This window comes from Oncorhynchus masou, chromosome 7 (genome assembly GCF_036934945.1).
Source record: "Oncorhynchus masou masou isolate Uvic2021 chromosome 7, UVic_Omas_1.1, whole genome shotgun sequence".
Taxonomy (NCBI): Eukaryota; Metazoa; Chordata; class Actinopteri; order Salmoniformes; family Salmonidae; genus Oncorhynchus; species Oncorhynchus masou.
Genome location: NC_088218.1, coordinates 4293660 through 4321549, shown reverse-complemented (window position 1 = coordinate 4321549; position 27890 = coordinate 4293660). Strand labels below are relative to the sequence as shown.

Sequence of the window (27890 nt, the reverse complement as noted above, 5' to 3'; positions counted from 1 at the left end):
CATACTGTTAGTATGTTTCATGTAACTGTCATACTGTTAGTATGTGTCATGTAACTGTTAGTATGTTTCATGTAACTGTCATACCGTTAGTATGTTTCATGTAACTGTCATACTATTAGTATGTTTCATGTAACTGTCATACTGTTAGTATGTTTCATGTAACTGTTAGTACGTTTCATGTTACTGTTAGTATGTTTCATGTAACTGTTAGTATGTTTCATGTAACTGTCATACTGTTAGTATGTTTCATGTAACCATCATACTGTTAGTACGTTTCATGTAACTGGTAGTATGTTTCATGTAACTGTTAGTATGTTTCATGTAACTGTCATACTGTTAGTATGTTTCATGTAACTGTTAGTATGTTTCATGTAACTGTCATACTGTTAGTATGTTTCATGTAACTGTTATACTGTTAGTATGTTTCATGTAACTGTTAGTATGTTTCATGTAACTGTTAGTATGTTTCATGTAACTGTCATACTGTTAGTATGTTTCATGTAACTGTCATACTGTTAGTATGTTTCATGTAACTGTCATACTGTTAGTATGTTTCATGTAACTGTCATACCATTAGTATGTTTCATGTAACTGTCATACTGTTAGTATGTTTCATGTAACTGTTAGTATGTTTCATGTAACGGTTAGTATGTTTCATGTAACTGTCATACTGTTAGTATGTTTCATGTAACTGTCATACTGTTAGTATGTGTCATGTAACTGTTAGTATGTTTCATGTAACTGTCATACCGTTAGTATGTTTCATGTAACTGTCATACTATTAGTATGTTTCATGTAACTGTCATACTGTTAGTATGTTTCATGTAACTGTTAGTACGTTTCATGTAACTGTCATACCGTTAGTATGTTTCATGTAACTGTCATACTGTTAGTATGTTTCATGTAACTGTCATACTGTTAGTATGTGTCATGTAACTGTTAGTATGTTTCATGTAACTGTCATACCGTTAGTATGTTTCATGTAACTGTCATACTGTTAGTATGTTTCATGTAACTGTCATACTGTTAGTATGTTTCATGTAACTGTCATACTGTTAGTATGTTTCATGTAACTGTCATACTGTTAGTATGTTTCATGTAACCATCATACTGTTAGTACGTTTCATGTAACTGGTAGTATGTTTCATGTAACTGTTAGTATGTTTCATGTAACTGTCATACTGTTAGTATGTTTCATGTAACTGTTAGTATGTTTCATGTAACTGTCATACCGTTAGTATGTTTCATGTAACTGTCATACTGTTAGTATGTTTCATGTAACTGTCATACTGTTAGTATGTTTCATGTAACTGTTAGTACGTTTCATGTAACTGTTAGTATGTTTCATGTAACTGTCATACCGTTAGTATGTTTCATGTAACTGTCATACCATTAGAATGTTTCATGTAACTGTCATACTGTTAGTATGTTTCATGTAACTGTCATACTGTTAGTATGTTTCATGTAACTGTCATACTGTTAGTATGTTTCATGTAACTGTTAGTATGTTTCATGTAACTGTCATACCGTTAGTACGTTTCATGTAACTGTCATACTGTTAGTATGTTTCATGTAACTGTTAGTATGTTTCATGTAACTGTCATACTGTTAGTACGTTTCATGTAACTGTCATACTGTTAGTATGTTTCATGTAACTGTTAGTACGTTTCATGTAACTGTTAGTAAGTTTCATGTAACTGTCATACCGTTAGTATGTTTCATGTAACTGTCATACCGTTAGTAGGTTTCATGTAACTGTCATACTGTTAGTATGTTTCATGTAACTGTCATACTGTTAGTATGTTTCATGTAACTGTCATACCGTTAGTATGTTTCATGTAACTGTCATACCATTAGTATGTTTCATGTAACTGTCATACCGTTAGTATGTTTCATGTAACTGTCATACCATTAGTATGTTTCATGTAACTGTCATACTGTTAGTATGTGTCATGTAACTGTTAGTATGTTTCATGTAACTGTCATACCGTTAGTATGTTTCATGTAACTGTCATACCGTTAGTATGTTTCATGTAACTGTCATACTAGTAGTATGTTTCATGTAACTGTCATACTGTTAGTATGTTTCATGTAACTGTTAGTATGTTTCATGTAACTGTCATACTGTTAGTATGTTTCATGTAACTGTCATACCGTTAGTATGTTTCATGTAACTGTCATACTGTTAGTATGTTTCATGTAACTGTCATACTGTTTGTATGTTTCATGTAACTGTCATACTGTTAGTATGTTTCATGTAACTGTTAGTATGTTTCATGTAACTGTCATACTGTTAGTATGTTTCATGTAACTGTCATACTGTTAGTATGTTTCATGTAACTGTCATACTGTTAGTATGTTTCATGTAACTGTTAGTATGTTTCATGTAACTGTCATACTGTTAGTATGTTTCATGTAACTGTCATACTGTTAGTATGTTTCATGTAACTGTCATACTGTTAGTACGTTTCATGTTACTGTTAGTATGTTTCATGTAACTGTCATACTGTTAGTATGTTTCATGTAACCATCATACTGATAGTACGTTTCATGTAACTGTTAGTATGTTTCATGTAACTGTCATACTGTTAGTATGGTTCATGTAACTGTCATACTGTTAGTATGTTTCATGTAACTGTCATACTGTTAGTACGTTTCATGTAACTGTTAGTATGTTTCATGTAACTGTCATACCGTTAGTATGTTTCATGTAACTGTCATACCGTTAGTATGTTTCATGTAACTGTCATACTGTTAGTATGTTTCATGTAACTGTCATACTGTTAGTATGTTTCATGTTACTGTCATACTGTTAGTATGTTTCATGTAACTGTTAGTATGTTTCATGTTACTGTCATACTGTTAGTATGTTTCATGTAACTGTCATACTGTTAGTATGTTTCATGTAACTGTCATACTGTTAGTATGTTTCATGTAACTGTCATACTGTTAGTATGTTTCATGTTACTGTTAGTATGTTTCATGTAACTGTTAGTATGTTTCATGTAACTGTCATACCGTTAGTATGTTTCATGTAACCGTCATACTGTTAGTATGTTTCATGTAACTGTTAGTATGTTTCATGTAACTGTCATACTGTTAGTATGTTTCATGTAACTGTTAGTATGTTTCATGTAACTGTCATACCGTTAGTATGTTTCATGTAACTGTCATACTGTTAGTATGTTTCATGTAACTGTTAGTATGTTTCATGTAACTGTCATACTGTTAGTATGTTTCATGTAACTGTTAGTATTTTTCATGTAACTGTCATACCGTTAGTATGTTTCATGTAACTGTCATACTGTTAGTATGTTTCATGTAACTGTCATACTGTTAGTATGTTTCATGTAACTGTTAGTACGTTTCATGTAACTGTCATACCGTTAGTATGTTTCATGTAACTGTCATACCGTTAGTATGTTTCATGTAACTGTCATACCGTTAGTAGGTTTCATGTAACTGTCATACTGTTAGTATGTTTCATGTAACTGTTAGTATGTTTCATGTAACTGTCATACCGTTAGTATGTTTCATGTAACTGTCATACTGTTAGTATGTTTCATGTAACTGTCATACTGTTAGTATGTTTCATGTAACTGTTAGTACGTTTCATGTAACTGTTAGTATGTTTCATGTAACTGTCATACCGTTAGTATGTTTCATGTAACTGTCATACCATTAGTATGTTTCATGTAACTGTCATACTGTTAGTATGTTTCATGTAACTGTCATACTGTTAGTATGTTTCATGTAACTGTCATACTGTTAGTATGTTTCATGTAACTGTTAGTATGTTTCATGTCATACTGTAAACTGTCATACTGTTAGTATGTTTCATGTAACTGTTAGTATGTTTCATGTAACTGTCATACTGTTAGTACGTTTCATGTAACTGTCATACTGTTAGTATGTTTCATGTAACTGTCATACTGTTAGTATGTTTCATGTAACTGTCATACTGTTAGTATGTTTCATGTAACTGTTAGTACGTTTCATGTAACTGTTAGTAAGTTTCATGTAACTGTCATACCGTTAGTATGTTTCATGTAACTGTCATACCGTTAGTATGTTTCATGTAACTGTCATACCGTTAGTAGGTTTCATGTAACTGTCATACTGTTAGTATGTTTCATGTAACTGTCATACTGTTAGTATGTTTCATGTAACTGTCATACCGTTAGTATGTTTCATGTAACTGTCATACCATTAGTATGTTTCATGTAACTGTCATACCGTTAGTATGTTTCATGTAACTGTCATACCATTAGTATGTTTCATGTAACTGTCATACTGTTAGTATGTTCATGTAACTGTTAGTATGTTTCATGTAACTGTCATACCGCTAGTATGTTTCATGTAACTGTCATACCGTTAGTATGTTTCATGTAACTGTCATACTAGTAGTATGTTTCATGTAACTGTCATACTGTTAGTATGTTTCATGTAACTGTTAGTATGTTTCATGTAACTGTCATACTGTTAGTATGTTTCATGTAACTGTCATACCGTTAGTATGTTTCATGTAACTGTCATACTGTTAGTATGTTTCATGTAACTGTCATACTGTTTGTATGTTTCATGTAACTGTCATACTGTTAGTATGTTTCATGTAACTGTTAGTATGTTTCATGTAACTGTCATACTGTTAGTATGTTTCATGTAACTGTCATACTGTTAGTATGTTTCATGTAACTGTCATACTGTTAGTATGTTTCATGTAACTGTTAGTATGTTTCATGTAACTGTCATACCGTTAGTATGTTTCATGTAACTGTCATACTGTTAGTATGTTTCATGTAACTGTCATACTGTTAGTAATGCTTCATGTTACTGTTAGTATGTTTCATGTAACTGTCATACTGTTAGTATGTTTCATGTAACCATCATACTGATAGTACGTTTCATGTAACTGTTAGTATGTTTCATGTAACTGTCATACTGTTAGTATGGTTCATGTAACTGTCATACTGTTAGTATGTTTCATGTAACTGTCATACTGTTAGTACGTTTCATGTAACTGTTAGTATGTTTCATGTAACTGTCATACCGTTAGTATGTTTCATGTAACTGTCATACCGTTAGTACGTTTCATGTAACTGTCATACTGTTAGTATGTTTCATGTAACTGTCATACTGTTAGTATGTTTCATGTTACTGTCATACTGTTAGTATGTTTCATGTAACTGTTAGTATGTTTCATGTTACTGTCATACTGTTAGTATGTTTCATGTAACTGTCATACCGTTAGTATGTTTCATGTAACTGTCATACTGTTAGTATGTTTCATGTAACTGTCATACTGTTAGTATGTTTCATGTTACTGTTAGTATGTTTCATGTAACTGTTAGTATGTTTCATGTAACTGTCATACCGTTAGTATGTTTCATGTAACTACTGTTAGTATGTTTCATGTAACTGTTAGTATGTTTCATGTAACTGTCATACTGTTAGTATGTTTCATGTAACTGTTAGTATGTTTCATGTAACTGTCATACCGTTAGTATGTTTCATGTAACTGTCATACTGTTAGTATGTTTCATGTAACTGTTAGTATGTTTCATGTAACTGTCATACTGTTAGTATGTTTCATGTAACTGTTAGTATTTTTCATGTAACTGTCATACCGTTAGTATGTTTCATGTAACTGTCATACTGTTAGTATGTTTCATGTAACTGTCATACTGTTAGTATGTTTCATGTAACTGTTAGTACGTTTCATGTAACTGTCATACCGTTAGTATGTTTCATGTAACTGTCATACCGTTAGTATGTTTCATGTAACTGTCATACCGTTAGTAGGTTTCATGTAACTGTCATACTGTTAGTATGTTTCATGTAACTGTTAGTATGTTTCATGTAACTGTCATACTGTTAGTATGTTTCATGTAACTGTCATACCGTTAGTATGTTTCATGTAACTGTCATACTGTTAGTATGTTTCATGTAACTGTTAGTATGTTTCATGTAACTGTTAGTATGTTTCATGTAACTGTCATACTGTTAGTATGTTTCATGTAACTGTCATACTGTTAGTATGTTTCATGTAACGGTCATACCGTTAGTGCGTTTCATGTAACTGTTAGTACGTTTCATGTAACTGTTAGTAAGTTTCATGTAACTGTCATACCGTTAGTATGTTTCATGTAACTGTCATACCGTTAGTATGTTTCATGTAACTGTCATACCGCTAGTATGTTTCATGTAACTGTCATAATCGTAGTAGGTTTCATGTAACTGTCATACTGTTAGTATGTTTCATGTAACTGTCATACTGTTAGTATGTTTCATGTAACTGTTAGTATGTTTCATGTAACTGTCATACTGTTAGTATGTTTCATGTAACTGTCATACTGTTAGTATGTTTCATGTAACTGTCATACTGTTAGTACGTTTCATGTAACTGTCATACTGTTAGTATGTTTCATGTAACTGTTAGTATGTTTCATGTACCTGTCATACTGTTAGTATGTTTCATGTAACTGTCATACCGTTAGTATGTTTCATGTAACTGTCATACTGTTAGTATGTTTCATGTAACTGTCATACCGTTAGTATGTTTCATGTAACTGTCATACTGTTAGTATGTTTCATGTAACTGTCATACTGTTAGTATGTTTCATGTAACTGTCATACTGTTAGTATGTTTCATGTAACTGTTAGTATGTTTCATGTAACTGTCATACTGTTAGTATGTTTCATGTAACTGTCATACTGTTAGTACGTTTCATGTTACTGTTAGTATGTTTCATGTAACTGTCATACCGTTAGTATGTTTCATGTAACTGTCATACTGTTAGTATGTTTCATGTAACTGTCATACTGTTAGTATGTTTCATGTAACTGTCATACTGTTAGTACGTTTCATGTAACTGTTAGTATGTTTCATGTAACTGTCATACCGTTAGTACGTTTCATGTAACTGTCATACTGTTAGTATGTTTCATGTAACTGTCATACTGTTAGTATGTTTCATGTAACTGTTAGTACGTTTCATGTTACTGTTAGTATGTTTCATGTAACTGTCATACTGTTAGTATGTTTCATGTAACCATCATACTGATAGTACGTTTCATGTAACTGTTAGTATGTTTCATGTAACTGTCATACTGTTAGTATGTTTCATGTAACTGTCATACTGTTAGTATGTTTCATGTAACTGTTAGTATGTTTCATGTAACTGTCATACTGTTAGTATGTTTCATGTAACTGTTAGTATGTTTCATGTAACTGTCATACCGTTAGTATGTTTCATGTAACTGTCATACTGTTAGTATGTTTCATGTAACTGTTAGTATGTTTCATGTAACTGTCATACTGTTAGTATGTTTCATGTAACTGTTAGTATTTTTCATGTAACTGTCATAGTATATGTTTCATGTAACTGTCATACTGTTAGTATGTTTCATGTAACTGTCATACTGTTAGTATGTTTCATGTAACTGTTAGTCATGTAACTGTCATTAGTATGTTTCATGTAACTGTCATACTGTTAGTATGTTTCATGTAACTGTCATACCGTTAGTATGTTTCATGTAACTGTCATACTGTTAGTATGTTTCATGTAAATCAGTATGTTTCATGCGTAACTGTCATACTGTTAGTATGTTTCATGTAACTGTCCTACTGTTAGTATGTTTCATGTAACTGTCATACTGTTAGTATGTTTCATGTAACTGTTAGTATGTTTCATGTAACTGTTAGTATGTTTCATGTAACTGTCATACTGTTAGTATGTTTCATGTAACTGTCATACTGTTAGTATGTTTCGTATAACGTCATAATTTGTTAGTCGTCATGTAACTGTTAGTACGTTTCATGTAACTGACTTAGTAAGTTTCCATGTAACTGTCATAGTAGTATGTTTCATGTTACTGTCATTCCGTTAGTATGTTTCATGTAACTGTCATACCGTTAGTATGTTTCATGTAACTGTCATACCGTTAGTAGGTTTCATGTAACTGTCATACTGTTAGTATGTTTCATGTAACTGTCATACTGTTAGTATGTTTCATAACTGTTAGTATGTTTCATGTAACTGTCATACTGTTAGTATGTTTCATGTAACTGTCATACTGTTAGTATGTTTCATGTAACTGTCATACTGTTAGTAGTAACTGTCATACTGTTAGTATGTTTCATGTAACTGTTAGTATGTTTCATGTACCTGTCATACTGTTAGTATGTTTCATGTAACGTAACTGCTAGTATGTTTCATGTAACTGTCATACTGTTAGTATGTTTCATGTAACTGTCATACCGTTAGTATGTTTCATGTAACTGTCATACTGTTAGTATGTTTCATGTAACTGTCATACTGTTAGTATGTTTCATGTAACTGTCATACTGTTAGTATGTTTCATGTAACTGTTAGTATGTTTCATGTAACTGTCATACTGTTAGTATGTTTCATGTAACTGTCATACTGTTAGATACGTTCATGTTACTGTTAGTATGTTTCATGTAACTGTCATACTGTTAGTATGTTTCATGTAACTGTCATACTGTTAGTATGTTTCATGTAACTGTCATACTGTTAGTATGTTTCATGTAACTGTCATACTGTTAGTATGTTTCATGTAACTGTTAGTATGTTTCATGTAACTGTCATAGTTAGTGTTTCATGTAACTGTCATACTGTTAGTATGTTTCATGTAACTGTCATACTGTTAGTATGTTTCATGTAACTGTCATACTGTTAGTATGTTTCATGTAACTGTCATACTGTTAGTATGTTTCATGTAACCATCATACTGATAGTATGTTTCATGTAACTGTTAGTATGTTTCATGTAACTGTCATACTGTTAGTATGTTTCATGTCATACCGCGGTATGTTTCATGTAACTGTCATACTGTTAGTATGTTTCATGTAACTGTCATACTGTTAGTATGTTTCATGTAACTGTCATACTGTTAGTATGTTTCATGTTACTGTTAGTATGTTTCATGTAACTGTCATACTGTTAGTATGTTTCATGTAACTGTCATACTGTTAGTATGTTTCTGTTGTCAGTATGTTTCATGTAACTGTCATACTGTTAGTATGTTTCATGTTACTGTCATACTGTTAGTATGTTTCATGTAACTGTCATACTGTTAGTATGTTTCATGTAACTGTCATACTGTTAGTATGTTTCATGTTACTGTTAGTATGTTTCATGTAACTGTTAGTATGTTTCATGTAACTGTCATACTGTTAGTATGTTTCATGTAACTGTCATACCGTTAGTATGTTTCATGTAACTGTCATACTGTTAGTATGTTTCATGTAACTGTCATACTGTTAGTATGTTTCATGTAACTGTCATACTGTTAGTATGTTTCATGTAACTGTCATACTGTTAGTATGTTTCATGTAACTGTCATACTGTTAGTATGTTTCATGTTACTGTTAGTATGTTTCATGTAACTGTCATACTGTTAGTATGTTTCATGTAACTGTCATACTGTTAGTATGTTTCATGTAACTGTCATACCGTTAGTATGTTTCATGTAACTGTCATACTGTTAGTATGTTTCATGTTACTGTCATACTGTTAGTATGTTTCATGTAACTGTCATACTGTTAGTATGTTTCATGTAACTGTCATACTGTTAGTATGTTTCATGTTACTGTTAGTATGTTTCATGTAACTGTTAGTATGTTTCATGTAACTGTCATACTGTTAGTATGTTTCATGTAACTGTCATACCGTTAGTATGTTTCATGTAACTGTCATACTGTTAGTATGTTTCATGTTACTGTCATACTGTTAGTATGTTTCATGTAACTGTCATACTGTTAGTATGTTTCATGTAACTGTCATACTGTTAGTATGTTTCATGTTACTGTTAGTATGTTTCATGTAACTGTTAGTATGTTTCATGTAACTGTCATACTGTTAGTATGTTTCATGTAACTGTCATACCGTTAGTGTGTTTCATGTAACTGTCATACTGTTAGTATGTTTCATGTAACTGTCATACTGTTAGTATGTTTCATGTTACTGTTAGTATGTTTCATGTAACTGTTAGTATGTTTCATGTAACTGTCATACCGTTAGTATGTTTCATGTAACTGTTAGTATGTTTCATGTAACTCTCATACTGTTAGTATGTTTCATGTAACTGTTAGTATGTTTCATGTAACTGTCATACCGTTAGTATGTTTCATGTAACTGTCATACTGTTAGTATGTTTCATGTAACTGTCATACTGTTAGTATGTTTCATGTAACTGTCATACCGTTAGTATGTTTCATGTAACTGTCATACCGTTAGTATGTTTCATGTAACTGTCATACCATTAGTATGTTTCATGTAACTGTCATACCGTTAGTATGTTTCATGTAACTGTTAGTATGTTTCATGTAACTGTCATACCGTTAGTATGTTTCATGTAACTGTCATACCGTTAGTATGTTTCATGTTACTGTCATACTGTTAGTATGTTTCATGTTACTGTCATACTGTTAGTCTGTTCCATGTAACTGTTAGTATGTTTCATGTAACTGTCATACTGTTAGTATGTTTCATGTAACTGTCATACTGTTAGTATGTTTCATGTAACGTAATTGTTGGTGTTTTTTAATGTAACATGCTTTCTGTACGCAAAGTACATTTCATTTCTGTGGACAACAGACAATACAAGTATATCTAATCTAATCTATCTAGGATTGGCAATCCCAGGCGGCCACTCCCATCGACAGGTGTCCCTCAACGACTACTTGGATGCCATCGAAGCTCCTAAGGGCCCGGGAGAGCGGCCCCTGGGCGCGACGTCACCCAAGCTGAGGTCCAGTTTCCCGACGAACACACGACTCAGCGCCATGCTGCATATAGACTCTGATGAAGACGAGGAGGCGGGGCCGTCCAGGGACCATCCACCACATGACAGGAAGCCCTTGCTGCCACTGGCCAATGGTGTTCAGGCTGGGGTTGGGAAGGGAGCTGCCTCTTCAGAACAGGGCCTGCGGAAACAAGAGAAAGAGGGGACAGAGGCAAACAGGGGAGAGGTTGAGGGAGCACAGGGGACAAAAGCTGGGACAGGGGATGGAGATGGGGATGGGGCTGGATCTGGGGATGGGGCTGGATCTGGGGATGGAGCTGGAGATGGGGCTGGATCTGGGGATGGAGCTGGAGATGGGGCTGGATCTGGGGATGGAGCTGGAGATGGGGCTGGATCTGGGGATGGAGCTGGAGATGGGGCTGGAGATGGGGATGGGGCTGGATCTGGGGATGGAGCTGGAGATGGGGCTGGAGATGGGGATGGGGCTGGATCTGGGGATGGAGCTGGAGATGGGGCTGGAGATGGGGATGGGGCTGGATCTGGGGATGGATCCATGGCTGGGGTTGGAGTTGCAGTTGAAGCGAGGACTGGAGCTGGATCCATGGCTGTGGTTGGATCTCTAACTATAGCCAGACCTGGGGTTGGAGCTGAGGCCAGACCTGTATCTGTGGTTGGTCCTGGGGCTGGAGCTGGGCCTCCTCTATCTCCAATACCTGAGACGAATACTGCAGTGCAGGGGGTGTCAGAGGACGCTGTGGCAGCCAGACCTGAGGCCAGCCAGCAGCCAACGATCTCAGGGGCCACAGCAGCCCAGGAGCCCCTCAGGATCTCACTGCCTGCTGTTCTGAAGACATCCACTACTCAGGTGAGTGGTGCTGTCAGACCAGGGTCTGGGCAGGCCCACCTCCTAACAGAACGCTCTACCACATGTATTTTACTGTACATTTCAACTTTAGGTTCATCTAAATGTGTTCATATCGTAGTGATGAAGGATAAATGCCAAAGTTTAACAATAAAGAATACTTTGCTCTATTTTCAGAAGGGACGGAAGGAAGAGGAAATGGCGCCCAAGGCTGAGGAGGAAGGGGCGGAGTCACCCAGTGAAGGAGCAAGTGCCATTGAAGCCCCCCCGACGACCAGTAGCGTTGCCGACCAGGGGGGCGGGGCCTCTGGCTCTGATGTCACAGGAGCAAGGACCGCCAGCGCAGCAGCCAATGAGGAAGAAGAGGGTGGGGAGATCTGGCAGAGGAGGTCCATGCAGGCGTCTGGAGGCGTGTCTCAAGAGGAGGGGGCGCGGTCTTCTGAGGCGAGCGGGCCAATCGACTCTTCACAGAGTGTCTCTGAGGAGGGCAGCGAGGCAGGAGGTGAGAGACAGGACACAACAACCCAGTATCAGACAAAATGCTCATTGGAAATTCATGACAGGCACAAAGTAAAAGTACACAAATGTGTGTGCAGTACACGATTTTGTATACAGTGCATTTCAATCCCAGATAAAAACAGTCAATTACTTAAGCCAGAAACGATAGCAGGGAGGTTGGTTGGGGAGGATGGGTGGGGGGTATAACATAATGTACACATTGTGTGTCAGACACACAAATGCGTTGTGAAAAGTGTGTGACTTTTCCATGTGCCTGTCACAAATTTTAAAGAAGTAATTTGTGTCTATTTCACAGCAAGCTGTGACAGTGAGTTGACCCGACCCGGTTAGGTCTGTCTTTGGCTCCCGTGACCCGAGCTCAAAAACAGCTGTTTTAAAGTCAATGACGGCGCTAGCTAACATAGTTGACCTGCCACCGGTTTGTGTTAGGTCTTCAGAGGCATATTTGGAATGTTGAGGTGGACACTTGTAGAGGTTGATGTGCATATACAATATCTTCTGTGATATTTTGTCCAGAGTGATGTTTCTGCTCCATGGTCATACAGTACAGTACCACTAAGAGATTGACCCGGTTCAGGACGAGGAAAGAAACATGAAAAGCTCCTTAAATCCTCGAAAAAGATCTTTGGAAAATGAACAAAAGAACAAAAGGATTAAAAAATGTGAAAAACCCCAGTATTATTCACTTGATGTTTATTAACATTGATTGTTGTCAGATTATGTCGGTCTTTCCCTCTGGTTTGCACAGTGAGGTTTTAATGTGTGTTTGAGTGTGTGTGTGCACTCGTGTGTTTAATCTCTATTCTGTTCAGGGGCCACAGTGTGTTTACAAGATGAGGAGAGAGGAACACATTTAAACACACTGTGGCCCCTGGACAAGATGAGAAAAGAGGAACACATTTAAACACACTGTGGCCCCTCTACAAGATGAAATGGAGTCCAGGGCCAGGAACACATTTAGAGGGGCCACAGTGTGTTTAAATGTGTTCCTCTCTTCTCATCTTGTCCAGGGCCACAGTGTGTTTAAATGTGTTCCTCTCTCCTTGTCATCTTGTTTAAATGTGTTCCATCTTGTCCAGGGGCCAGCCACAGTGTGTTTAAATGTGTTCCTCTCTCCTCATCTTGTCCAGGGGGGCCACAGTGTGTTTAAATGTGTTCCTCTCTTCTCATCTTGTCCAGGGGCCACAGTGTGTTTTAATGTCTTCCCTCTCTCCTCATCTTCTTCAGGGGCCACAGGTCAAGTCCTCTTCTCATCTTGTCCAGCCACCAGTCCGTCCGCTCCCCTGCCCTCTGTCCGTCACGACATGGGTCGCTACCAGAGAGTAGATGAGCCACTTCCTCCCAGTGAGTAGTGTGTGTTTCTCAGGGAGGAAGAGAAAGATGAAATCCTGATCATGTCAGTTGACCGACTCATAATCTGAGATGGTAGAATTTATACAATTAGTAATAATATTATAATTAGTTGTTGACTTTTTCAATGTGTGTCATATACACTGAGTGTACAAAACATTAGGAACACCTTCATGATATTTGAGTTTCCCCTCAGAACAGCCTCCGGGGTCTGGACTCTACAAGGTGTGGAAAGAATTCCACAGAGATGCCGGCCCATGTTGACTCCAATGCTTCCCACAGTTGTATCAAGTTGTGTCCTTTTTTTTGATACACGTGGGAAACTGTTGAGCGTGAAAAACCCAGCAGCGTTCTTAACACATTCAAACCAATGTGCCTGGCACCTACTACCAGACCCTGTTTATAGTCACTTCAATATTTGGTCTTCCCATTCACCCTCTGAATGACACACACACAATCCATGTTCCAATTGTCTCAAGGCTTAAACATCCTTCTTTAACCCGTCTCCTCCTCTTCATCGACACTGATTGAAGTGGATTTAACAAGTGACATCAATAAGGGATCATAACTTCAACCTGGATTCACCTGGTCAGTCTATGTCAAGGAAAGAGCAGGTGTTCCTAATGTTTTGTCCACTCAGTGCATATGATATATTTGCCTTGCTGACTGGGAGGCCTGTTAGACAGTCACAGTCGTGTGTTCTATGTGTGTGTGTGTGTGTGTGTGTGTGTGTGTGTGTGTGTGTGTGTGTGTGTGTGTGTTTCAGACTGGGAGGCCCGTATAGACAGTCACAGTCGTGTGTTCTATGTGGACCATGTGAACCGCACCACCACCTGGCAGAGACCCACCGCGCCTCCAGCACCACAGCTCCTCCAGAGGTCCAACAGCATACAGCAGATGGAGCAGCTCAACCGCAGGTTACAACCAGCACACACACTTATCATGTATCTTGACACACACACACTCACTCACACACACACACACATGCAGAACACACACACACACACACACACACACACACACACACAGAACACACACACACACACACACACACACACACACACACACACACACACACACACACACACACACACACACACACACACATGCAGAACACACACTCACACACAGACACAGGCACACACAGACACAGACACACACAGACACACAGACACTCACACACACACACCACTCACCACTCTCTTCTATAGAGTTTGTGTTACAGTTTAGTGCCATTGCTTTTGTCTTCAGGTATCAGAGTATACGCAGGACGATGACCAATGAGAGAACAGCAGAGGAGCTGACAGCTCCGCCCGAGGTGCCCACCGACGACACTGACCACCACACTATCCCAGGTAGCCAGGCTTGCAGTGCATTCTGGTCGCTGTAGTCAACTAAAGCTTGACAATAGGCCTCTAGACTTTCACTAGCCAGTATTCTGCTTGTTTAGGATGGTTTCTACTAAAACTGAACCCGGCTCTTGTTAAAGCTTTTCAAATGAAATTGTTTGGTTGTTAACTTGTTGTGTGTGTGTGTCTGTGTGTGTGTGTGTGTGTGGGTCTGTGTGTGTGGGTCTGTGTGTGTGTCTGTGTGTGTGTGTGTCTGTGTGTGTGTATGTCTGTGTGTGTGTGTGTGTGTGTGTGTGTGTGTGTGTGTGTGTGTGTGTGTGTGCCTGTGTGTTGTCAGAGTATCGTCGTGATGGTGTGGTGACTCCAGATAGCTCTCGGTCTCGTCTCAGTCTGCTCCTCCAGTCTCCCAGCGCTAAGTTCCTGACCAGCCCTGACTTCTTCACCTTGCTGCATTCCAACCCTGTATGTTTCACACACACACGCACACACACACACACACACACACACACACACACACACACACCTAGAACCCCCTTACTGCTCGATCAGTTCATTTCTATGACCTATATTTCTACTATTACAGTACTGTAGCTATATTTACCTCACACTGTCACATCAGTCATTCATCACTTTACAATACTACCCTTCTCTCCTCTTCCTCTTCCTCTCCTCTACTCTTCTCAACTCTCCCACTGTCCTCCCTCCCTTCTCCTCCACGTCCTCTCCTCTTCTCTCTTCCTCTCCACTCTTCCCCTCTCCACTCTTCCCCTCTCCACTCTTCCCCTCTCCATTCTTCCCCTCTCCACTCTTCCCCTCTCCACTCCTCCCCTCTCCACTCCTCCTCTCTCCACTCCTCTCCCACCCTCCTCTCCTACCCTCTTCCCCTCTCCTCCCCTCTTCTCTCCACTCCCACCCTCCTCCCCCCTCCTCTCCCCTCTTCTCTTCTCTCCCACCCTCCTATTCTCTCCTCTCCCCCCTCCTCCCATATCCTCTCCTCTTTTCTCTTCTCCCACCTTCTTCTCCCTCTTCTCTCTTCTCCCACCCTCCTCTTCTCTACAATCCTTTCCCCTTCTCTCCTCTGCTCTCGCACCTTCTTCTCCCTCTCCTCTCTTCTCCCACCCTCCTCTTCTCTACAATCCTTTCCCCTTCTCTCCTCTGCTCTCGCACCTTCTTCTCCCTCTCCTCTCTACTCCCACCCTCCTCCCCTCTACAATCCTTTCCCCTTCTCTCCTCTGCTCTCGCACCTTCCTCTCCCTCTCCTCTCCCACTCTCCTCTTCTCTTGTTCTCTCCCCAGAGTGCCTACCGCATGTTTACAGGTAACACCTGCCTGAAACACATGATCAGTAAGGTGCGTCGGGACACGCATCACTATGAGCGCTACCAGCACAACAGAGACCTGGTGGTTTTCCTCAACATGTTCTCCAACAAACAGCTGGAGCTGCCCCGTGGCTGGGAGCTGAAGCACGACCACACTGGCAAGGTACAGACAGACAGACAGACAGACAGACAGACAGACAGACAGACAGACAGACAGACAGGTGTAGACGGAGCTCTTTTCTTTTCTTAGGAAGTGCAGCTCAGTTTCCACCTCATTTTGTGGGCAGTGAGCACATAGCCTGTCTTCTCTTGAGAGCCATGTCTGCCTACGGCGGCCTTCCTCAGTAGCAAGGCTATGCTCACTGAGTCTGTACATAGTCAAAACTTTCCTTAATTTTGGGTCAGTCACAGTGGTCAGGTATTCTGCCGCTGTGTACTCTGTGTGTAGGGCCAAATAGCATTCTAGTTTGCTCTGTTTTTTGTTAATTCTTTCCAATGTGTCAAGTAATTATCTTTTTGTTTTCTCATGATTTGGTTGGGTCTGATTGTGCTGCTGTCCTGGGGCTCTGTGGGGTGTGTTTGTGTTTGTGAACAGAGCCCCAGGACCAGCTTGCTTAGGGGACTCTTCTCCAGGTTCATCTCTCTGTAGGTGATGGCTTTGTTATGGAAGGTTTGGGAATCGCTTCCTTTTAGGTGGTTATAGAATTTAACGGCTCTTTTCTGGATTTTGATAATTAGTGGGTATCGGCCTAATTCTGCTCTGCATGCATTATTTGGTGTTCTACGTTGTACACGGAGGATATTTTTGCGTCTCTCTCTCTCTGTCTCTCTCTCTACTCTTCTCTCTCTATGTTTCTCTCTCTGTCTCTGTCTCTCTTTCTGTCTCTCTCTACTATTCTCTCTCTCTCTCTCTGTCTCTATCGGTCCCTCTCTCTACTCTTCTCTCTCTCACTGTCCCTCTCTCTCTCACTGCCCCTCTCTCTCTCACTGTCCCTCCCTCTCTCTCTCTCTCTCTCTGTCCCTCTCTCTCTCACTGTCCCTCTCTCTCACTGCCCCTCTCCCTCTCTCTCTCACTGTCCCTCCCTCTCTCTCTCTCTGTCCCGCTCTCTCTTTCTCGCTCTGTCCCTCTCTCTGGCTCTATCTCTCTCTGTCTCTTTCTCTCTCTCTCTCTCTCTCTTTATCGGCCCCTCTCTCTACTCTTCTCTCTCTCACTGTTCCTCCCTCTCTCTCCCTCTCTCTCTCTCTAGCGGTCCCTCTCTCTACTCTTCTCTCTCTCACTGTCCCTCCCTCTCTTCTCTCTCTCCCTCTCTCCCTCTCTTTCTCTCTCTCTCTCTGTCTCTCTCTCTCTCTGATCTTATCGGGGACCCTCTCTCTCTCTCTCTCTCTCTCTCTCTTTTCTCAACTCTCTCCAACTCTCTCTCTCTGTGTGTGTCTCTCTCTGTGTCTCTCTCTCTCTCTCTCTTTATCGGTCCCTCTCTCAGACTCTTCTCTCTCTCTCTCTCTCTGTCTCTCTCTTTCTCTATCAGTCCCTCTCTCTACTCTTCTCTCTCTCACTGTCCCTCCCTCTCTCTCTCTCTCTCTCTCTCTCTCTGTGTGTGTCTCTCTCTCTCTCTCTCTGTGTGTCTCTCTCTCTCTCTCTCTCTCTCTCTCTCTGTGTCTCTCTCTCTGTTTACCAATGACCCTAACCTCTCCACTTCTCATTCTGTCTGTCTCTACAGCCTTTCTTTGTGGACCACAACTGCCGGGCCACTACGTTTATCGACCCTCGGCTCCCTCTTCAGAGCAGCACACGTCCCAGCAGCCTCCTGGCCCACCGCCAGCACTTGACCAGACAACGCAGCCACAGCGCTGGCGAGGTCAGCCCACAACACATGGTGAGACACACACACATCATGGTGAGACACACACACACACACATCATGGTGACACACACACACACACATCATGGTGAGACACACACACACAAACACACACAAATCATTGTGAGACACACATACACACACACATCATGGTTAGACACACACACACAAGACATGGTGAGCCACACACACACACTCGTCAGTCAACTCAACCACCTCTCTGTGCTCCAGGTGGGTGACCACCCTCGTCATTCTGGAGGAGGACCCCCTGTAATGCCCCGCCCATCCAGCACCTTCACCCCGGTCAGCCGCACCCAGTACCAAGACGTAGTGCCAGTGGGTGAGTGGACACACACACACACACACACACACAAACACACACATAGCTCATTCTGTCCTCGACTCCTTCTCTTCAGCTTACAACGACAAGATTGTGGCGTTTCTACGACAACCCAATATCTTTGAGATCCTGCAGGAGAGACAGACAGAGTTTATCAGGAACCACTGGCTCAGGTCAGCAGCCTCTTCCTCCACCATTTCTTCCTTCCTTCCTCCCCCTCCCTCCTCCCCCCCTCCCTCCTACCCCCTCCCTCCTTCCTCCCCCCTCCCCCCTCCCTCCCTCCCTCCTACCTCCCCTCCCCTCCCCCTCCCTCCTCCCCTCCCCCCTCCCTCCCCCTCCCTCCCTCCCTCCCCCCTCCCTCCCTCCCCTACCCCCCTCCCTCCTCCCCTTCCCTCCCTCTGACTTCCTCCCCCCTCCCTCCTCCCTCCCCCCCTCCCTCCCTCCCCCTCCCTCCCTCCCTCCCTCCCTCCCTCCCTCCCTCTCCTCCTCCCTCCCCCTCCTTCCTCCCCCTCCCTCCCTCCCTCATTCCTCCCCTCCCTCCTTCCCACCCCCTCCCTCCTCACTTCACTCAGAACAGTCCCTCAAACCCTCACTACTAAATTCACTACTGTTGTCAACTCACTCACTATACCTCCAAGGAGTAGTTAAGGATCATTCTGTTGTTCTCCACCACAGGGAGAAGGTGCAGTTGATCCGTAATGAAGGGGCCTCTGGTCTGGCCAGGCTGTCTGGTGATGCAGACCTGGTCATCCTCCTCAGGTGAGCTACTGTCATACCTGTCTCATACCTGTACCTGCCTCATACCTGTACCTGCCTCATACCTGTACCTGCCTCATACCTGTACCTGTCTCATACCTGTACCTGCCTCATACCTGTACCTGCCTCATACCTGTACCTGCCTCATACCTGTACCTGCCTCATACCTGTACCTGCCTCATACCTGCCTCATACCTGTACCTGCCTCATACCTGTACCTGCCTCATACCTGCCTCCCTTACCTTTGCGACCTGCCTCATACCTAAAGATATAAAACTGCCTCATACCTGTACCTGCTTCAAACTACCTGCAAATTACCTGCCTCATACCTGTACCTGCCTCCATGCCTGTGACCTGCCTCATGCTCATGTACCTGCCTCATACCTGTACCTGCCTCATACCTGTACCTGCCTCCTTACCTGCCTCATACCTGTACCTGCCTCATACATGTTTGGACCTGCCTCCCCTACCTGCCTTATACCTGTCTACCTGCCTCATGCATGTACCTGCCTCATACATGTACCTGCCTCATACCTGTACCTGCCTCATACCTGTACCTGCCTCATATCCTGTACCTGCCTCATACCCCAAACATGTACCTGCCTCCTACCAATGCCTCATACCTGTACCTGCCTCATACATGTACCTGCCTCATACCTGCCTTATACCTGCCTCATGCATGTACCTGCCTCAAGACCTGTACCTGCCTCATACATGTCTTCCCTGCCTCATACCTGCCTCATACCTGTACCTGCCAGATCTGATGCATGTACCTGCCTCACATGTACCTGCCTCATACCTGTACCTGCCTCATACCTGTACCTGCCTCATACATGTACCTGCCTCATGAATATGTGCCTGCCTCATAAAAAGTGCCTTATACCTGCCTCATACCTGTACCTGCCTCATACCTGTACCTGCCTCATACCTGCCTCATACCTGTACCTGCCTCATACCTGCCTCATACCTGTACCTGCCTCATACCTGCCTTATTCAGATGTAGGACCTTCATTTCAGCCAGTTTGCTACAGAAGGAAAATAATCCTGCAGCAACAGGTGATAATGGATAATAATGAATGGAAATGTGTCCAGGGGAATGTGACATTTCTAAGTGGAAATGACAAACTTCAGAAGCCTCAAATACACGACATGTTTTACATTTTCTGCACTGCAGGAAAGTTCTCCTGCAACAGGGTGATCAAATGAAGATCCTACATCTGTACCTGCCTCTCACGACTATCAGTGTATGAGAAGCTTGACTACTTGTGTTAGCTCCCCGAGCCAATACCTAGACTTTAGTTCAAACCCCGTTTTGTTACTTTGGGTCTCTGTAGCTCTCAGTGACATTGTCTCCTCTCTCTTGGTTCTCTCTGACAGCCTGTTTGAGGAGGAAGTGATGTCATATGTTCCGCCTCACGCCTTACTGCACCCCAGCTACTGCCAGTCCCCACGAAGCTCCCCCGTGTCCTCCCCACAGAACTCACCTGGTGAGAAGGCTTCTCTACATCTCTCTCTGTTACCATTCTGTCTTTCTCTATTTCTCTCTCTTTTTCTCACACAGACACACACACACACACACACACACACACACAAACTCACACACTCACACACACACACACACACAAACTCACACACTCACACACACACACTCACACACAGACACACACAAACTCACACAATCACACAGGTATAGAGGGAGCTCTTTTCTTGTCTCCTCCATCTCTAACTCTGTCTGTCTCTCTCTGTCTCTCTCTCTGTCTCTCTCTCTGTCTCTCTCTCTCTCTCTGTCAATTCAATTCAAGGGGCTTTATTGGCATGGGAAACATGTGTTAACATTGCCAAAGCAAGTAAGGTATATAATATATATATAATATATATATAATTTCTCTCTCTCTCTCTCTCTCTCTCTCTCTATCTCTCTCTCTCTGTCTCTCTCTCTCTGTCTCTCTCTCTCTCTCTGTCTCTCTGTCTCTCTGTCTCTCTCTGTCTCTCTCTCTCTCTCTCTCTCTCTCTCTCTCTCTCGTTCTCTGTCAAATTGTATTCCCCCAGGAACACAGCGAAGCTAATGCCCGTGCCCCTGCCCCCTACAAGCGAGACTTTGAAGCCAAACTGGGTCCAAACTTCTACCGCAAACTGGAGACCAAGGGCTACGTCCAGGGTCCAGGGAAGTTAAAGTATGTAGACCCAGGGCTACGGCCAGGGCCCAGGGAAGTTAAAGTATGTAGACCCAGGGCTACGGCCAGGGCCCAGGGAAGTTAAAAGTATGTAGACCCAGGGCTACGGCCAGGGCCCAGGGAAGCAAAGTATGTAGACCCAGGGCTACGCCAGGGCCCAGGGAAGTTAAAGTATGTAGTGGGGAGGGTGTTTGTCATCAATATAATACTGTAACATGTTTTAATATTCATGGATGAGTACTGTAATATAGATTCATATTCATGGATGAGTACTGTAATATAGATTCATATTCATGGATGAGTACTGTAATATAGATTCATATTCATGGATGAATACTGTAATATAGATTCATATTCATGGATGAGTACTGTAATATAGATTCATATTCATGGATGAATACTGTAATATAGATTCATATTCATGGATGAGTACTGTAATATAGATTCATATTCATGTGTGAATACTGTAATATAGATTCATATTCATGGATGAGTACTGTAATACGAAAGAATGAATGCGTTATTGATCTAGCTAAATGCTTTGGTGTTCCGGCCAAAGAAATAGAATCTCATTCTAGTTCTGTGGTCCACCCACATACCCTCCATCCACGCCCTCCTGCCCTTACCAGTTCCCCCCTGTGTGTGTCTCTTCCTCCCCCAACCCCCAGGTTGATCATCCGTGAGATCATCTCCTGGAGGATGCCTTCAACCAGGTCATGTGTTACTCTCAGGAAAGACCTGCAGAGGAGCAAGCTCTATGTCAGCTTCCTGGGAGAGGAGGGGTGAGTCAGACAGTCTGCCTGTCCTCTACTCTTCCAGAAGCCCGGGGGGTGATCCTGGGTTCAATAGAATGAAACATTTGAGGAATATTTCAGTTAGAAATGCACTTTGCCTGCTCTATGATGTTCTATTTCTATCTACGCCGTTCCTGTGTGATAATGCCTCCCTGTATGTGTTGCAGGTTGGACTATAGCGGCCCGTCCAGAGAGTTTTTCTTCCTGGTGTCCAGAGAGCTGTTCAACCCGTACTACGGCCTGTTTGAGTACTCCGCCAACGACACCTACACCGTTCAGATCAGCCCCATGTCTGCCTTCGTAGACAACCACCACGAGTGGTGAGTGAACTGAAGACTGGGAGGGGTTGGGGTCAGAGTGGTCTGTGGTCTGTTGGCTGATAAGCAGGGAAATACCATGTTGTCTATACTAGGACCTGGGTAAAAACATGTTGTCTATACTAGGACCTGGGTAAAAACATGTTGTGTATACTAGGACCTGGGTAATAACATGTTGTCTATACTAGGACCTGGGTAATAACATGTTGTCTATACTAGGACCTGGGTAATAACATGTTGTCTAGACTAGGACCTGGGTAATAACATGTTGTCTATACTAGGACCTGGGTAATAACATGTTGTCTATACTAGGACCTGGGTAATAACATGTTGTCTAGACTAGGACCTGGGTAATAACATGTTGTGTATACTAGGACCTGGGTAATAACATGTTGTCTAGACTAGGACCTGGGTAATAACATGTTGTCTATACTAGGACCTGGGTAATACCATGTTGTCTATACTAGGACCTGGGTAAAAACATGTTGTCTATACTAGGACCTGGGTAATAACATGTTGTCTATACTAGGACCTGGGTAATACCATGTTGTCTATACTAGGACCTGGGTAATAACATGTTGTCTATACTAGGACCTGGGTAATAACATGTTGTCTATACTAGGACCTGGGTAATAACATGTTGTCTATACTAGGACCTGGGTAATAACATGTTGTCTATACTAGGACCTGGGTAATAACATGTTGTCTATACTAGGACCTGGGTAATACCATGTTGTCTAGACTAGGACCTGGGTAATAACATGTTGTCTAGACTAGGACCTGGGTAATAACATGTTGTCTATACTAGGACCTGGGTAATAGCATCTGTTGTCTATACTAGGACCTGGGTAATAACATGTTGTCTATACAAGGACCTGGGTAATACCATCTGTTGTCTATACTAGGACCTGGGTAATAGCATTTGTAATCTCAGTATCTTCTCTCTCTCTCCTTCCCTGTACAGGTTCCGTTTCAGCGGGCGTATCCTGGGCCTGGCTCTCATCCACCAATACCTACTGGATGCCTTCTTCACTCGACCCTTCTATAAGGGCCTGCTGCGCATGTACGTATCCACCACCTGGACTGTCTAATTCTAGCAATACACCAGGGGTATTCAACTCTTACCCTACGAGGTCCAGCGCCTGCTAGTTTTCTGTTCTACATGATCGTTAATTCCACACACCTGGTGTCCCAGGTCTAAATCATTCCCTGATTACAGGGGAACAATGAAAACAGCTGTGGAACAGGCTTTGAGGTCCAGTGTTGAATATAGGGCTTTATACTATATAACTAGAGAGTCTTTGTCAGATATTTTAAGACTGTACCAGACATGTGGTTATGTAGATTAATAGAGTTAACTGACCTCCTGCCTAAATCCATTCTATACTAGAACTACTTTACTCTATTCTACTCTACTCTATTCTACTCAACTCTACTCTATTCTGCTCTACTCTACTATACTCTATTCTGCTCTGCTCTACTCTATTCTACTATATTATACTCTACTCTATTCTGCTCTACTCCTATTATACTATATTCTATTCTACACTATTTTACTCTACTCTATTATACTATATTCTACTCTATTATACTATATTCTACTCTATTCTACTCCATTGTATTTTACTATATTCTATTCTACTCTATTCTACTCTACACTATTTTACTCTACTCTATTATACTATATTCTACTGTACTCTATTCTACTCCACTCTATTCTACTATATTCGATTCTACTCTATTCTACTCTACATTATTTTACTCTACTCTATTCTACTATATTCTACTCTATTCTACTATATTCTACTCTATTCTACTCCACTCTATTCTACTATATTCTACTCTATTCTACTCTACTCTATTTTACTCTACTCTATTCTATTCTACTCTGCTCTATTCTACTCTACTCTACTCTGCTCTATTATTCTACTCTACTCTGCTCTACTCTTATTTTACTCTACTCTATTCTACTCCACTCCATTCTAATATATTATATTCTACCCTACTCTGCTCTACTCTATTTTACTCTACTCTATTCCTCTCCACTATATTCTACTCCATTCTACTTTATTCTACTATATTCCACTCTATTCTACTCTACTCTATTCCACTCTATTCTATTCCGTTCTACTCTACTCTATTCTACTCTGCTCTACTATTCTATAGCCCATGTGAGCTGAGTGATCTGGAGTATCTGGATGAGGAGTTCCATCAGAGTCTCCAGTGGATGAAGGACAACGACATCGAGGACATGTTGGACCTCACCTTCACTGTCAATGAGGAGGTGTTCGGACAGGTGTGTGTGTGTGTGTGTGTGTGTGTGTGTGTGTGTGTGTGTGTGTGTGTGTGTGTGTGTGTGTGTGTGTGTGTTATAAAGCTCATGTGTATGTACTGTGTGTGTAGATCACAGAGAGAGAGCTGAAGCAGGGCGGGGCCAACATCCCGTGTCAGAGAAGAATAAGAAGGAGTACATTGAGCGCATGGTGAAGTGGCGTATTGAGAGAGGAGTGGTTCAGCAGACAGAGAGTCTGGTCCGGGGCTTCTATGAGGTACGATCTAGAACAAGGACTTTCTGAATAAAAGATCTCCTCAAACATCTCCTGATACAGATTCTGATAAAGGTAGACTCAGCAGTATCATCATACACACTGGGGCAACTTCCTGCTCACAGACATCAACAACAACTGAATTCAAATTGGACAAGATGTAGCTAAAGGCTGTATGTGATAGGATGTGATAGGAAGGCTGTACAATGGGATTGTGTTTGTTTTAGTTGTGTTTGTAATAATAATACATGCCATTTAACAGACTGTTGTAACCAGAGCGACTTACAGTCATGCGTCATATGGGAGGTGCTGGGAATCTAACCCAGCATCGTTACAAACACCAGCCTCTACCAACTGGGATGCAAAGGACCACAAAGGTTGTGGTCATGGTGTGTAGCCTGGATGCCCTGTGCTGTGTCATGCAGGTGGTGGATTCCAGGCTGGTGTCAGTGTTCGATGCCAGGGAGCTGGAGCTGGTGATAGCTGGCACCGCTGAGATAGACCTGGTGGACTGGAGGAGCAACACAGATTACAGAGGAGTATGAACAGGGGGAGAGGAAGAGAGGGGGGAGACGGGGAGAGACAGGGGAGACGGGAGAGACGGGGGGAGAGGAAGACAGGGAAGAGGAGGGAGAGAATGGGGGAGAGACAGGGGAGAATGGGGGAGAGACAGGGGGGAGACGGGAGAGACAGGGGGAGACAGCGGGGAGACGGGGAGACAGGGGGGAGACGAAGAGAATGGGGGAGACGGGGAGAGACAGCGGGGAGATGGTGAGAGAATGGGGGAGACAGGGGAGACGGGGAGAGACAGCGGGGAGACGGGGGCAGACTGGAGGAGCAACAGATTACAGAGGAGGTATGAACAAGGGGGAGACGGGGAGAGACAGGGAGGAGAGGGGAGACAGGGAGCCCAAATGACACCCTATTCCCTATATAGTGCACAGCTCTTGTCAAATGTCGTGCACTACATAGGGAATAGGGTGCCATTTAAGACACAGCCAATAACTTTGTGTATTGCACCTTTCATAATGTCATTTTGAGCTGCTGTCTGGGTCTCAGGCAGCAGTAAAGATAGTCCATTGTTCCATTCAGATAGACAGGTCGAATTAAATGTTTTTAAATGTCTTTCCAATTAGGAAGAGCTGTTACAGAAAGAAGTGTATATAACAGTATACCCTAGCTAGCTGTCTGGTAGAACAGCTGAAGTAACTAGGCCTACCAGATAGAAAGGCCAGTATATACCAGTATACCCTAGCTAGCTGACTGGTTGAACAGCTGAATTAACTAGGCCTACCAGAGAGAAAGGCCAGTATATACCAGTATACCCTAGCTAGCTAGCTGTCTGGTTGAACAGCTGAAGTAACTAGGCCTACCAGAGAGAAAGGCCAGTATATACCAGTATACCCTAGCTAGCTAGCTGTCTGGTTGAACAGCTGAAGTAACTAGGCCTACCAGAGAGAAAGGCCAGTATATACCAGTATACCCTAGCTAGCTAGCTGTCTGGTTGAACAGCTGAAGTAACTAGGCCTGCCAGAGAGAAAGGCCAGTATATACCAGTATACCCTAGCTAGCTGACTGGTTGAACAGCTGAATTAACTAGGCCTACCAGAGAGAAAGGCCAGTATATACCAGTATACCCTAGCTAGCTAGCTGTCTGGTTGAACAGCTGAAGTAACTAGGCCTACCAGAGAGAAAGGCCAGTATATACCAGTATACCCTAGCTAGCTGTCTGGTTGAACAGCTGAAGTAACTAGGCCTACCAGAGAGAAAGGCCAGTATATACCAATATACCCTAGCTAGCTGACTGGTTGAACAGCTGAAGTAACTAGGCCTACCAGAGAGAAAGGCCAGGCTGCTGAGTGACTCATGTCTGTCTGTCTGTCTGTTTTCCTGCCTCCCTCAGGTTACCATGACAACCACATAGTGATCCGTTGGTTCTGGGCGGCGGTGGAGAGGTTCAACAACGAGCAGAGACTCAGGCTGCTACAGGTGGGGGTGCACACACACACACACACACACACACACACACACACACACACACACACACACACACACACACACACACACACACACACAGAGAAACAAACACACGTACAAACACACACATACAAACAAAGACACAAACACATACAAACAAACACACACACACACACATATACAAATAAACACACACACACATACCAACAAACACACACACTTATACAAACAAACACACACACACACACATACAAACAAACACACACACAAACAAACATTCATAGACAAACACACATTCACACACACATAGACAAACACACACAGTGAATAACAGCGACCTTCTTCTTTCTGTTCTGTTGGTTTGCTGACGGGTACCTCAGTATTCCCTACGAGGGTTCGCCTCTCTCCCGAGGCAGCAACGGACCCCGCAGGTTCTGTGTGGAGAAATGGGGCAAAAGTTACCTCTCTACCCAGGTAAAAGGGAACTACTGTGCTGACTTCACTTGTAAGGCCTAACTTCCACTAAAGGAACTAACTTCCCTCACTTGTAAGGCCAGGAACTGACTTCACTTGTAGGCCATGAACCAACTCACTTGTAAGGCCAAGGAACTAACTTCACTTGTAAGGCCAAGGAACTAACTTCACTTTGTAAGGCCAAGGGAACTAACTTCACTTGTAAGGCCAAGGGAACTAACTTCACTTGTAAGGCCAAGGGAACTGACTTCGCACTAACTGTAAGGCCAAGGGAACTAACTTCACTTGTAAGGCCAAGGAACTAACTTCACTTGTAAGGCCAAGGGAACTAACTTCACTTGTAAGGCCAAGGGAACTCACTTCACTTGTAAGGCCATGGAACTCACTTCACTTGTAAGGCCAAGGAACTCACTTCACTTGTAAGGCCAAGGGAACTAACTTCACTTGTAAGGCCAAGGGAACTCATCACTTGTAAGGCCAAGGGAA

General features: G+C 42.1%; 1 pseudogene; it reads left to right on the top strand.

Moving 5' to 3' along the window:
- The window catches only part of LOC135542918 (E3 ubiquitin-protein ligase HECW2-like), a 50845-nt pseudogene extending 25347 nt beyond the window's left edge, over nt 1-25498 (top strand).
- The last annotated feature ends 2392 nt before the right edge of the window (nt 25499-27890 follow it).